This window comes from Argiope bruennichi, chromosome 6 (assembly GCF_947563725.1).
Source record: "Argiope bruennichi chromosome 6, qqArgBrue1.1, whole genome shotgun sequence".
Lineage (NCBI taxonomy): Eukaryota > Metazoa > Arthropoda > Arachnida > Araneae > Araneidae > Argiope > Argiope bruennichi.
In genome coordinates, this window is record NC_079156.1 from 45,647,623 (window position 1) to 45,663,913 (window position 16,291).

Below are 16,291 nucleotides of genomic sequence, written 5' to 3' on the forward strand. Positions count from 1 at the left end.
ATTTTTAGTCTTACATTACATTTGTATGGAGCACTATACGCTAATATACAATTAGTATCACAATATAATAAAATCATAACATTTAAACACTGAATAAATTTGATTAGAGATATAATGTGATATAATGAAAATAATAAGTGACATCAGGATTAGAGTGTGAGTCTCTAATCAATGAAACTAAAAAGAGAGTACTGACCTGTTAAGCTCAGAAAATAACAAAATTGACTTGAAACATCTTTACTTCTGAAAAATTTACCTTTAGAAACTTATTGCATTTTCTATTTTTAGTCTTCATTTATTACATTATATTTGCAAGGATCTCTGTACAATAATATACAGTTAGTATCATAATATAATAAAATCATAACATTTAAACACTAAATACATTTGATTGATGCTTTAATAAATATTGCTGTCTGTATAGAACAATTATTTTTTGATCCATTATGGACATATATTTCAATGTGATGGCCAGTCAAGTTTAACAAAAACTGTGAATTTATTTACTCTAAATCTCAGCACTTCAGTTGTTTACTCAGTAAAGTGTTTACAAGACAAAACTCAGATTATAAGGCATGTTGTGTCTAAAAGAAGTGAAAACCAATCACCGGGTGAGAATATAGATATAAATTATTATTTAACATAAAAATTGTTAAAAACTTTTTTTGTTATTCGCATTTTTAGTAATTAGATGGACATTGATATTATTATTTCCTCACTACCATTGTAAAATAACAAAAACCAGTAGGAATAGTCTCCCCGAAACTTTCTTGCATACTCCACATTTAATGTTCTATTTCCTTTCTTCCGCATGGGTAAGGTCCCAGATGCAGGATATTAAAGAACAGTAATTAGAAATAAGGGTCTCTAACGTGAATCTGACATTTTTACTGAATCTAGCGTACCAATAGATATTTTGAATATTTGCCGACCGAAAATGGTGATGATCGAAATGAAACCGATCGAAATGAAACCAAAATTTGGCACGAACTACAGTTGTGATAACAAGATACCAAAGTGAATTTCATTCATTTAAGTCAATCTGTTTATGGGTTGTTGCATTTGTATGCATGCGAAAGTACAGATAGACAGATGGTCAAGACTTTAACATATTTGGTTCAAAAATTGATAAAAATCTCTATTTTAGATGCTAAATTTGTGTACTAAGTTTTATCTTTCTCTTTATCTATCCTTTTATCTAGTTCTATACAGTTTGTAGTTATCCAATTACTCTTGTAATCGAATAACCGGACAAGCAGACTTTCTGTAGAGTGAGTACGTTCAAAATTCAATAGAAATCTATAATTTTATTGTAAGCTTATATATCAAATTTCATTATCTAACTCAAAACGTTTTTGACTTTCCGTATTCTCGGATAAACAGACAGATTTAATGCCAAAAATGTGTTTTTTAAACTCGTGGAGATTTTTCAAAGTTCAAGTTCTAATTTTTGTTAATTACAAGACTTTCTTTGCGCTTCCTATGTAAGAAAGTAAAAATTTTGCACTTGATTCATTAAGTCTTTAGAATTTAAATGACTTCAATGCCTTCAAAAATCCCTACACATAAAATCAACTTACTTATTCAACATACTTACATATTATTTCTACAACATAAAATGCATGTAATTTATAACAAAAAATACTAAATATATCAATATAAGGCTTAAATTAGCAGTACTGTTTTATTAATTCGAGAATAAAACATGAAAATTTTATTAGCTTGAAAATTGAAAAATTATTTTTATTGAACTCATTGTCAACTCAATATGGCATATTTTAAACTATGCAATCAGTATTAATTTATATAAAATAAGGGTTTCATCACTTACCAGATTCATTTATTCAGATATTTATTTCCAAGAACAAACGCAGCCAATAATCTTCACTATTTGCGCGGTCTAAAGCTGGTATTAAAGCTGCTCTAGAAAGTAAACATGGAATCTCTTGCAGTTTGAAGTAAACAGAGAATTCATTTCATTTTGAAGTAAACATGGAGTTTATATCACTTTAAAGTAAACATAAATAAATATTTATATGAGATCATAATCAAGCTGCAAGTATAGGGTTTCGGAAAAGATTTCAATAGTAGGAACGATAAATAAATAAAGTATTTATAAAGTATAAACCAACAAATTTGAATGCATGTGGATCACACAAAATAATTCTGATGCATTGTATTTAAGAATAATCTAAAACTTAGTTTTATTTATGTAAAATTTATTATCAAAATGAATGATTTTATATGCAAAAAAGGTTTAAGATTTAAATTATATTTTATGTTTTAAATAACATTCAATACGATATTCAAATTACAAATATCGTATAAATATATTAAATATATTTATAAGTACAATCAACGAATTTGTTGATTTAATATTAAAAATGTTTTAAACAAAGAAAAATTCATACTTTTAAATTTGTAAAGGAATTTTTTTAGCTTTTTATACATGTAATAATAAAAAGAATGTTGGTTTTAATTGAATTTTGAGTTTTAAAGTTGTCATAATTATTTATCAAGAAGTCTTTAAAAGTATAATAAATTTATTTAATTGGTTTATCGAGATTAATAATGGCTAAGATTTCCATTGTTAATTCAGCAAAATATTGTTACAAAATTTTTCTTCTACAACAAATATCGCTAATCAATTGTAATAGCGCAGCACATTTAATTGCTATAGTTCATTAGTTCAGCAGCTTTCTTGCTGTCTAATCCTCCAATACCTTATTTTGTCGGCGACTCCGACTGCTCACCACACACCGCCTCTGACTATCCACACAACGTCTGACGATACACACCCTTCTTCTTCAGCTTCAGATTGTCCATCTTTTATAGTTCCGGGAGGCGGGGCTAGAATCTTCAGACCAATCAGGGCGTACCTGGCTGTATCTCGGGTCTTAGTGGATGGATCGTGAAAGTTCTCGAACTTTCCAGCAGTATCCATTTAGTCGCCAAACTCGCCAAATTCAACGCCAAGTCGCCAAATGATCGCCAAGTTAATCGCCAACCTTTGAGTTCATTGACACGGCACCCGCTCAGCACACACAGGACAGATCGTACAACGGTCTTTCTTAGGATGACACTATTCGTCTTGCTGGGAAGCAAATTACAAGTTTGTAACAATATTTTTAAACTTAAACTTTTGATAGAAATATAATTTACATTATTTCAAAATTCTTGCACCTTTCAGTTCTTTGTATTTTACTTTTCCCTAATTTTGTCAGTATACATCTTCATACATCAAATTATATCACAGGAAAAAGTAATAATAGTTTTATGGAAACTTTTCCGCCGTTGTTTGATTTTAAACTTAAACCGTAATTTTAATATTCATTAATTAATTAAAATGTCAACATAATCGTTTTGCTGCACACATTCTCAACTTTCTAAGAATATAATTAGCAAGTTTCATAGCTCTAGGTCAAACGGTTTTGCCGGTAAAGCGAAACACGCGCACACGCGCACACACACACACACACGCACATACACACGCGCACACACACGCACACACACACACACACGCACACGCACATACACACACACACACACACACACACACACACACACACACACACACACACTTTCGTCTCTATTATCTGTAGATGCTTTAATCGCATTATAAATCTAACAATGCAGGAAATTTACCATTTTGAACTGTTAAACAATTAAACATCATTGAAAAATGAAGTTCGGTTTAAATTTTGCCCAAACTTTTTGAGCACAAAAAAGTACGTCATTGAACCTATTACAGTTATTATTATTATTCTAAAGGTAATAATGATTTTCTTACTTCATTAAGTTAAAAAAATTTCATCTTTTTGAAGTTTAATGCAAATTACATCAAATCGGCAAAACATTAACAGCTAAAATAATGCTTTCTCAAAGTTCTTTGGAACCATTAATTGTGGGATATTTGCAAGATTGTAAAACTTTTATACATTAATTTCCATCATTTTCTTTCTTCTATATTTTAAAATTTCTTCCTTTTTTACTTTTTTTCTCTTTATTCCGAGAACATATCATCTTTATTAAATCGCATTATGTAGATTGCCTCCCAACAGATTAAAAGGAATAATAATAAAAGTAATTTTCAAAATATGAAGAAAAGCTATCCAAAATTAATTCATCTTAATTTTCCATTAATTGTCTCTGTCTTAATTGACTTACTGGCTAATTATATAGCAGCTTTTGACTTAGGGATAAACTGTTTTTTCATTCAATGAAGTATTCTAAGAAACCTTCAGATATTTATGCTTTTTTCCTAATTTTTAATTGAGTTGCAAAGTTTGTGAGGGAATTACTTTTGATATAAAAGAATAAAAATTCGAGAATTTAATAACATATATATCCTGTACTTGTTAATCAATTAGAGATTTAATTCCAATTTTCTAGACTTTTTATGATAAAGAACTAGTTGTAACAACCTTTAAATGCAATTTTAAAATCATGGAAGAAGAATTCAGGTAACATTAATTGCATGAAAACGTGTAGAGACACATTTTGAATAATAATTGCATAACTAATTGATAATAAACATTTAACATCTTTTATTAACTAATTGATAACACACATCTAAAATATTATATTAATTCAGTCAATTATAAAACCTTTAGAAGTGTTTAATTTCTAGATAGTCATTTCCTAAGTGGCGTTGAATGAAACAATTGATGATTTTTTATATGCTGGTAACTATGCCTAATTTGTATGAATCTCTTTCAAATTGCATTCTCATCTTATTTACCGTAACATTATTGAAAGATAAAAATAATTTTCATTTATATTCCATAAAAAGAAATCCATTGGAATGAGATCTTGTGAGTATGGAGAAGTTTAATTCTATCTCTTTCCCCAATCATGTGTTCCCCGATATTATATCTTTAACATGCCATGATAAATGACAGATGTGCTTTTCCTGTCAGAAGTAGCTTTCTTCACAAGTGTATCTTTAATGTTATATGTTATGTTTTCCATTGTACATCAAAGTAAATATTCCTAGCCATGCCTTTGTCAAAGACGGGGTATTCAATTACTCGCCACGCAATTAAATTACTTTTTAGAAAATTACCAAATTATCAAATTACCCTTTGCAATTAAATTAAAAATTTATAAATTCTTACAATGTAATAAAAAGATTATCAGAAGAACAAATCATAAAAATAAAAATAAAATGATTAGGGAATTATTTATGATAACATATTGCTTTAATGTTAAAAAATATATATTAATTAATCAATGTAATAATTATAGAATCAGGAATATTCTAACTGGCAAGCATTTATTAATATAAATTATAAAATTTCGATGAGAGCTATTAATTATTTGCGTAACCGCTTTCATTTATATTTTCGGCTCGCTTCAAAATTAAATACCACACACTCTGTAACTTTCCATTTCTCTGATTGTTTTCTTATCAATAAATAATGTTCCAAACTTAGAATATTGTTGCTAATTTCTCCAAACAGCCTTTGAAAGGTTGGAAACACCTTCTTATAAAATAATCATCCGTTCTCCACTGCTGCGTTGAAGTATTTTTCCCACTTCGTTCCCTAAGAGGATTTATTCTGCAACAGGCCCTCGCGCATTTCCTACAAGTGGCCATCTTGCATTCTAAATGCCTTTCTCCTGGAGAGATCGTTACGCTGTGAGGTGAACAGAGCTCCAAGTCTATTACAGCCATAAAGTCAGAATAAAATTGTTCCTGGGGCTCTCATTTCCCTTGAGTTCTCTTTCCCTAACAGGGTGTGTATGCCCCTGAGTAGGTAAGTGGCGTTTATGGCGGATGTGCCGGGTCAGCTGATAGTTTCCTGCAGTGAATTGGAGCCCCTTATTATTTCCTTTTCATGGGGAGCTACGTTAATGGAAGTAATTTTCTCTTTATGAAGATATCATTGATATGTTCAAGGTGCATTTTGTGTGAAGAATCTACTGGTGGGACTGAATTAGACTCCAAGAAAAATAAGCTGAAGCGATATGATGGATTTGTTCCCAGCGTTTCTGTATAGTTTAGTTTAAATGTCGTAATAATGATTCAGCTAATTCAGAAATATCGTCAGATGTTGTAGGAACCCCAAAAATATTTTAATGTAACAGTTTGAACATCCTGGATACTTACATATTTGCTTATTAGATACGGCCTAGATTATTAGATAATGCATATTTGCTTTTTTTTAAACCAGGGGGAGTTTATTCTCTAATAAATTTGTCATGCCAGAGAATGTCTTACATAGCATTGGCGTACAATAGTTACAAAATGTTAACTGTTGGCGTGAATTTAGCATTTTTATTGAATCTATCGTGTCATCCTCGGGGAGTTATTTGAGGATTACCCCCAGCAAGCATTAATAATATACAGAAAATGAATTTGTGTTTTAGACGCGTTCTTCACAAATGATTGAAACAAAAATTTCGCATAAAACTAAAAGATTGATTGATTGATTTTGTACATGATTAAATTCATAAAAATACGTACTGAATTTGATATATTTAAGTCATTGCGTTTCTAAATTATCACGTTTTACATGTTTCTGAAAGTACAGACCGACAGACAGTCTGCGCTATCGATGTTAAATTTGTGTACTGAATTTTATCTATCAACCTTTCTTCGTTATAATTTTCCTGTTAACTTATATTAATGTTAATAATTAATAATTTTAGATTTTTTCTCCGATTGTTAAACGATACAATAATATACAAGCAATCGATGAAGATCACGAACAATCTGAATAATTCGAATTCTTTAAGAATATGCGAGACGAAAGAGTTGCAAGTGGTATTAGAAATCTTAAATTGTCTTGAATTACTTTGCTTCTCTTTAGAAATTTTATTTTACCTCATCCACGTGCACGTAAACAAATAGAAGAACAGGCAGTCAATCCGCCAGAGGACAATACGGATGCACAAGAAGACACAGATCTAAAATTTTATTATAAAACAAATCTTGTAGGAAAATTTAATTAAATATCTTCTTACATTTTTTAATAACTGCTTCATAATACACGAGAATAGATAGACTATTAGACAATGAATCCCGTTTGAAAGTTTATAACAAAATTAGGTATTGATCTCCCAGTTTGGTGCGCACATCGCACCATAAATTTTGTTCATTTGGTATTTTTAACTATCGCATTTAAGCACACATATAGTTAGGTAAAAAAAATAACGATAAAACCTAAGAATAACTATTTTTCGAAACCATGATAAAAATATTCAGAGAATTATCGAATTTGTGAGATTGAATTCCTGACCATCAAAATAAACGATTCCTAAAATTAACGCAAGCTTTGAATTTGCCAATAATTGTGCAGTAAAATGTTGGCAACTCTATTAAGAATTATTTGACACCTGCTAGTTTAGGGTTAGTAAAAATGGAGCGTTATACGATAGAACAACTTATTTTCACTGTTGAACAATATTTCAAAAATAATGAAAATATGGCGGCCACTGTTTCAAAATTTGAGAATTGACCGACCCCAAGATCATAGGATTTAGCACCATTGGATTTCTTTTTATGGGGTGATTTGAAGTAAAATGTATATTCCAACAACCTACCTACAAGCACACGTGCATTGTAGGAGAAAATTCAACTCTGAAAATTGAGCCACATTTATGGAAAATAATCATAGAAAATTTCGACGAGTGAATGCGTATGTGCCATCCAAACCATGGAGATTATTTGCCATATGTGTTATTCCATACATAGCTCTGTACTGTGTACTTTGACATTCAAAAAAAAGGTAACATTTTAATGGAATAAAATTGTTTTTTTACTTAATTTAAATCTTTGTTCTAACGTGTAACGATCTATTTTTACTGACCCTAATCAATCAGCTGTCAAATGGTATTTTTAATAGGGTTATCAACACTTTACTGCACGAATAGGGTCAAGTTCAAATCTTTCGTTAATTTTGTGATACCCTTTACATTCTTTTCATGACCTTTGTAGGGAAGAAAGTAAAAATATAAAGATGGCTACAAGATAAGTGTCTAAAATGAGACACTTAACTTTACCTAATGTGCTAAAATTGATTAACAGGATGATTCTCGTAAAGATAAAAGCAATCGTGGAGATAATCCCTCAGAACATACATTATGTGAATGCCATGAGTGGTAAATCTAATTTATTTAACAAGACTATCTAATAAAGGAAGAATCCCATTAATTAAGGAACCTTAGTCATTGCTTTAGAAATATTAACTTTGTTACCAATTTTTCTCGTACATTGTTACAATTTTGTCTCGAAGGCCGGTGAGAAATGAGAAATCGATTTTCATAAGTATGAGTATGTGTTAGCTATCATCTTTCCCTTTATTAGAATAACTTGGCTTAAACTGATTAAATTTATTTCTGAGCGCATATTGTAATTTATTATTGGAAAAACTTTGACCATTGATTACTTCTGAAAAAGTTAATAATTTGCTTTGTTCATTAAATATAAAAATCCGTTGAAATGGAAATTAAAACTTTTATTGTACTAGTAATGTATGTATATACATATTCGGTTCTTGGAATCCTTTAACTAATATTGACTTTATTCGGTATACTGGTTTCAAATATAAAAATATTTTTTTTCAGTTCTGATTTTCGAGATTGAGTTACAGCTAAATTATGAGATATTAAAAACTTTAAAGCACAGGTTATTCCTTGAAAAAAGAGACGCATGAAAAGGAAATAAACATATTATCTGTTCAAACTTTTGAAGCAGTAAAACGATTGAAAAAAAATAACTGATACCTTAATTTTGGCCATGGAGATAAACAGTTCACAAACATTAATGCGTAATTTGTGTGGACTTGAAAATAACTTCCTTTTCAATCAGCAAGAAACCCATTAAAAATAGTTTTGGTTCTTGTACTTATGTATAATTGTTGAAGAAAGAAATTACATGCGTGTCTCTGCAATCAGATACTACAGAATCGTCTCTCCCCTGTTGCATATAAGATGCTAGAATAAATAAACCAGTTCATGAAAGCACTTCATCAAGATAAACATTGCTATTGCATATATCATACAAAAAAGTGTAAAATAAGTACAGCAAAATGTGCAGTTGGAATTTTTGATGGCTTCCAATCCAAATAGATCTTAAACGATCTTCGCTTTGCGGATTGCCTGAATCAAACAGATCGAAAGAATCTTTGACTCGTTGTTGACAAGGCTGAACTATGTTGATTCAGTCAGAGGCATTCGTGTTTCCGGAGACATTAAATGTAATATAAGTATAAAGATACATTTCTTCAACAGCCATTAGAAATACTAGTTCAGTTAATCTAAGAAATACTAATGAAGAAAAAGGCAAATGATTTCACCAGAATATAAAGACAATGAAAGACCGATACCAAATCTGAAAGGATATTCATGTGATTTCAGATTAATTTTAAAATTTTCAGATATATTCTATAAATAAAGATAATTCAATAATAACAAATAATTGATATTTTAAAAATATATCCTTTTTTATTTCAATTTTATATTAATGATTTATAATTAAGTTACTAATATTCACAGTAATGTTGTTTTATATTTCAATTAGTTAAAGTATTTCACACATATTGACTGAGGATAAAGTTTTTTTTTTAATGTAATAGTCAAGCCTAATTTAGCATGCAAATGTAAATTTATTTTAATCTACCATATCGTACACACACGGATGAAATCTTACGCCCTATTCATGTTCTTCATATGAATTATTCATAAAGTCAGGTGAAATAATCACCATCAGCTAAATATGTGCAGACTTTCTACATTAAGTGTGCGCTATATAATAATTAATAAAAAAGATGAATTAGTTCGTATTTCATATTTTAAATTAGTATAGTACAGTTATTTATATTATTAACAATGAATATGTATTTGTGTGCATTTTAATGCTCTACAGAACAGATCGAAGGACTAGAGCCACGAATTTGATGCAAATGCATTTCTAAGACTGGAAATGTGTATTTCAGGTTTTAATTTTTAAGTTTAACGTTGATAAATTAAAATATATTGTTTAAATTGCAGCAATAGTTGCTAATTTACAATAATATAAATCATATCAATATAAACTATTTTTTGATCAAACACTTCTTAAGCTCATTAAGCTACATATTTTCTTTCTTTGTTGGAGGCTAAGAAATGAAGTTTCTCTTTTCCTTCTTATATTATTTAGCAATGCATTTTTTTTATTTTTAATTTAATCTCTATTTCATTTCATTAAATATATTAAGAAACAAAGGAGATGAAAGTGAATAATATATTCGATGAGCTAAAAGAAAATTCTTACAAATTTTCTTATTAACTTACTTAGCACATATGAAACAAATAATCATTTAATCTATACCTTACTAAGGAAAAATGGAATTATAAAAATATCTCTAATAATCAATAGTTACTTCCAATTAATTATAATATTCGACATTTTACTTTCTTTATACTTCCAACGTTCTGTCCAACAAATTTTTGCCATTAAATGCTCAAAGCACCTGAGAAAAATGAGTAAAAGATGTTTTTTTTGTAACAATCATCGTTATACAAATAAAACTTGATGAATTAAATATGTATTATGTTTGGATTATATAATTATTGGTATAAAATTATTTACTTTTAATGTTTTTAATGTGTTATGATACTAATTTTTCAACAAAGAAACAAGATGAAATAAAAAAGTTAATTAAATAAAGACTCCACATTTATAGCAAATATGAAAAGGATCAGTAATTAATTTTAAAAATTTCCATTCGTAGTATAATAAAATTATATATTTAAGGAACTCTGAAATAGTCTTTTCGAGAAAATTTTAATCAATAATCAGGCTGCAAAATAGTTTTGAATGTTGCCAAAAGATGAGATGAAAAATAATAATTGAGAAGCTTATTTAATTCTTATCTTCTTCAAATCTTAAAAATGAAATAATCTTCATTAAAATTCGACATTTAGACAACATACATAACATTTCAGAAAATGCAACTACTTTGGAAAGAGAGGCACAAATCTCAATGTGTAAACAAATTATTACATTTTTTGAAGATTTTTTTAGAAAAAGAAAAATATATGCTGCATTTTTTTTAATCTTAAAAAATTTCTCTACTTCTATAAGTAAAAGCGATTAAATTAATGATTTAAAACGATTCAATTAATGATACCGAACGTATCTATTTTATTCTAATGAATTCTATTCTAAAAATTTAATTTTCATAAAATTTATAGCTCTGAAAAAGGTTAAATCTATGTAAATTTTAAATTATTCTTCCATGAAATATATATCAGCAGAATTACCTTGAAATGGGAAATTAATGAAACTGGAATAGGTAAAAAAGTTTAATCATATTTGATCATCGTATGTATTTATTCTGTTATATCAGAAATATCTGAAAAAATATTAAAATTTATGTTTATATTTTATAAAATAAACAGATATTTTTTTACAATTAAGTACAAAATTTTAATTGCCACAAATTTAGTACCATTTTCTATTAAAAATAATCAATATTGAATCTATTTGAGAAGAATGCAACTACCACAAAAAAAAGGACAACTTTTAGTACAAAAAAGAAAGAAAGAAAGGGGGGGGGGGTGAAAATTATGCTTTTGAAGCATAAGATTTTCTTCACCATCGACAAGATATGGACTTGTCATGGCCACATTTCACCATGATCGCTCAATTGACCAGAATCATTGAGGCAGATGACAGATTGCTTAACACTACATCGTAATCCCATCATGCATCCCTTCATGACATTTCAGTATGGCACAGGGAAAGAGAAGATAAATAATGATGGCGATCGAAGAAACAGGTTTTTTTTATTCACTTTAGTACTTTTTTTTTAGGTAGAAAAGAGAAATAATGATTTTATTTTAAAAAATTCATCACAGTATATGCATACATACTAACAAAATGAACATCGTCCATGTCATGCGACTAAAATATTTATTTTCAAGCTATTCTAAAGACAATGTAAGCTGTCATTAGAATACTGAGCATTGTTGTAAGCATTTTAAAAAGTAGAAAAATCAAAAGATTACATAAAAACATTTATAACACTGCATTTAATAGTGCGCAGGATCATAGTTGCTTTTATTTCAATGAATTCTTAGTTTTATTTATAATTTTTTAATATAAATATTTCCGCGATAGAAGTTTTACCAAAAAGTTACGTGACTGATCTGATAAAAAGTATTGGACTGCTTGACTTGATTCGAACCTCGGTCACGGTGGTTTAATACTCGAACTGGTATTTGAGTTCAAAATGTTAATGTTGTTTAATTACATGTTTTGGACATGTCTAGATCCTTCAAGAAAGCTTTTGATAAGTGATTCTTAAGTATTCCCTCCATGTCTTGATATGCAGCCTTGTATCTTGTCGACAAGTTCTTTATTCTCCTGTGTTACAAGTTACTTTGCTTTAATAAATTACTTCTTTGTTATTAATTATCTACATTATAACAAAATAGTATTCAACATTTCTTTGTATTTTCGTAACAATATTACCATGCAGTAAATTTTGTCTTAAGTTATCCGAACACGTTAAAAAGATCGATTTTCTTTTTTAAAAAAAGGACATTTTTGAAAAAATTCTTTTTTTGGATAGACCTGTCTTTGAGCTATCCAAAACAGGTTTACTTTTGTCTCTACATTAATTACAAGTCAAGATATTAATATTTTCGTAATAATCGGTAAATCGGAAGTGGGCATTTAAATAACCGGAAATACCGATTTAAAGGGTCAAAAATATGTTAAAAATTTGTATGAACAAAAATTTAGTTTCAAATTTAATTTTAGTAAACTTTTATTGAAGTAATTAAACTAATGCTACTTTTCCAAATTGTATGGCAATGCAGAATTACTTCACATAATTTGGCAACAATTTATGGTTTACTTGTTGTCACATGCTTGCGCTTACAATATATATTTTTTAAACTTGTGTTCTTTTCAGAGAATTTATTATCTTTGAATAGTTTGTAGTTATGGGAAATAATAAGAATCGAATCTCTTTGTGTAAGCGTAAATTTAATGGAAATAGATTTACAAATAATACCGATAAGAAGAGCAACAAAATTGCTGATCAAGCTATCCAGACAGTGAGCGACGTAAAGCTACAAAATGTTTTTTCATCTGTAGATAAGTCGAATAAAGCTTCAGTTTCTGGAAATGAAGAAGGAAATGTGATTTTCAGTCTAGATATTCTGTCTAATGTAATATCATGTTTATGTTGCCCTGTGTGTTTCACAAGTGGTGTAAGTCTTGTAAAAGAGTCTGTGTTTGGGTTAGAAGCAAATATGTCTCTCAAATGTCAGAATTGTGATTTCATAATATCTTTTTGTTCATCTGAAAAAGTGAATCAAATGAATAACATTCATGCAGCATTTGTTTTTAGTTTGAGACTCATAGGGAGAGGACATTCTGCAGCAAAAAAATTATGCTCAGCTATGAGTATAATACCTCCATCCAAAACTTATATCAGATCTTTGAGAAGAAATTAGAGTGTGCTGCTGATGACGTTGCAAATAAAACCATGAAGGAGTCGGCTTCTGAAATTAGGAAGAATAAAAATCCAGATGAAATTGGTGAGTGTGGTGTGTCAGTCGATGGAACGTAGCAACGTCGAGGGCACATTTCTTTAAATGGATGCCTAACTATTGTTACAAGCCTGTAAAGTTGCTTCCAAGCACGATAAGTTATATCACCGGAAAGACTGATTTACAATCCTCTCTATTGGATGTGCTCGGGTGCTGAGCCAGTGATCCCAGAGCTTGGTGACAGACTTGGCGACCATTTGTCGACTTGCTGAAAGCTTTGGCGACGAAATAGATAATGCCGGAAATTTCTAGAATTTTAACAATCCATCCATAGGAACCGATATAAACCTGATTGGCCTAGTAGATTCCCGGCCCGCCTATCGGGTACTATAAAAGGCCGGCAGTCTCAAGCTGCTGTGAACCAGATCGGAATCATAGACAAGTAACGAGTCTTCGAGAGGATAGCGAAGCAATGGTGGAGTGCCAGCGTTGTGTGGAGCTCAAGCTATTGCTGAACTGGGCTGTGGGCCGAGTCCTGTTGTCTATTGTGGAAGCAGCATCTTGTGTGTTGAGTAGCCACTCGTGTGGTAGTGAGTCGGCAATTGGATACAGCTAAAGCGAGGAGACAGTGAGAACTTCAGCCGTTTGGAGAGACCGTAGAGCGAAGTGCCGAGGATCCCCTCTCCTGCTGGATTCTGTCTGGACGCTTTGTCTGCTGTAGTCGATTACTACTTGTGAGCTACTGTTTGCAGTAGTGTGTTGCTGTGTGTCGTGCTGTGTGTACGTCTCGGTTGTATATAGTTATCGTCTTTGTATTGGCCGTCTGTGTCTTTTATAAACATCGTTGTTGTTTTCTACTCAGGCCTGCTGATTGTGTTTTCACATCATACACCCACTACAGACGAACCCGGTAAAATCCGTAACATTATCATTTCTGTTGATACTGGAAAGGAGTTAGACATTGAAGTGATGTCTAAAGTGTTCAGGTTGTGCAGAGCAACAAATGATGAAAATCATTCTACAAAATGTGCAAAATATATTGTGTCATCAGGTGTCATGGAGCCAGTCAGAGTATATCGTATTTTTGAAAGATCTCCCCAAATGAGAAATTTACATTATATAGGTTTTTTATGGTGATGGTGACTCGAAAGGATATGATGTAGTAAAAGATATGTATGGTGAAAACAGTGTCAAAAAGTACGAATGAATTGGTCATATTCAAAAACACGTTGTTTAAGATTTAGAAAATTCAAAATGAAACATAAAGAAGGTAAGGGGAAACTAACTGATGTTTTTATTGACAAGCTACAAAATTACTACTGTATTGCAATTTGTAGTAATGTAAACAATTTGCAAGAAATGCAACGCACAGTATTTTTTTCATTGCGGCTCAAATGCAAAACAGCCTATGCATGGTCAATGCCCAACTGGATCCAACAGCTGATGCAAATTTCAAAGAGCTGCGTGCAAATTTCAAAGAGCTATTTTGTAAAACTAGAATACTTGAAAGTATGTGATGAAAAAAAACTATTAGAAAAATGTTTGTACGGAAAAATGCAAAATGCCAATGCGAGTTTCAACGGTGCTTTGTGAAAATCTGTACATAAAGATGTCTTTGTTGAGCTTTGAACTCTCAGATTGGGGGCATTATGTCTATAATACATTTTAACGAAGGAATTATTATTATTAGACGTAGGATTTTGTCTTTATATTATTTTCTAGGGAAGAAGTTAAAAGAATTTTAATTGTGAGAATATTTTTTTTTAATTTACAGCCTATTGTTTGAATAATAATGTCATAAATTTACTAAAAATTTCATGACAAATCTTTGATTGGTTCCAAAATTTTTATTATTATTATAACCATACGATTGTAGTTCATTCCCTAGACAAATCTATGTAGTTTATTTTGGTATAGATGTTGTTCAGATGAGAGTAATAGTTTTTGTGTAGCCAATTTGAAGTTTTTTAAAGAATTTGCCTACATTTATGCTATAAAATGCCAATTTTCAAAAATTATTAATGTTTATTTCAAATATTGACATTCTATTATTAATCTGGAATAGTCATACCTTTTCCAGAAATATGGTTAAATTATGTCTGCATTATGTTTTTCTAAAAACCTAACCTGTTTGGCCAATACGAGGCAGACGATCGTCATTGAATATCTGTGAATAATTAACTGAAAATTAAGTTATAATAAAAAATATAAAGTATTATCGGCCCACTCTCATGATTACACTAAATTCCAAAACCATTAACACATCTAGAAATAGTGAAAAAATTTGATTACGAAATTTGTCGTAAAAGATGTATAAAAAGTTAGATGAATATACATAAAAAAAGAAAAATTAAAAAATAAGTAATAGAAAAAATATGTGGGAAGTTCATTTAAATATTACTAAAATATTTTTTTCTATCAGAATATTAATGTATATTAGTTGCGAAATGTCAGTAACACGCTGCCTATTAACCCATTCTAGAGCCACGTGAAGTATGCTTCCCTCTAAATTCATCCATATTTGTATCAACTTATGTAGATCAGCAAAGGTTCTGACAAATTTTTCAATCCGGCTGAAAGTTCAATGCTTCTTTTTCTTATTTTCTTAGATGTAGAAAACTTAGATGCTTCAGATCCTTATTTTCTTAGATATAGGAAACTTGGAGGCTTCAGTTCCTTATCTTCTTAGGTGTAGAGAATTTAGTTGAAAAAAAAATGGATTTTCCAATTTAATCATTATTTTATTTTGACCTTGGAAATTTTTTTAACCAAAACTTTTTTGTAATTATTGATCTTAATG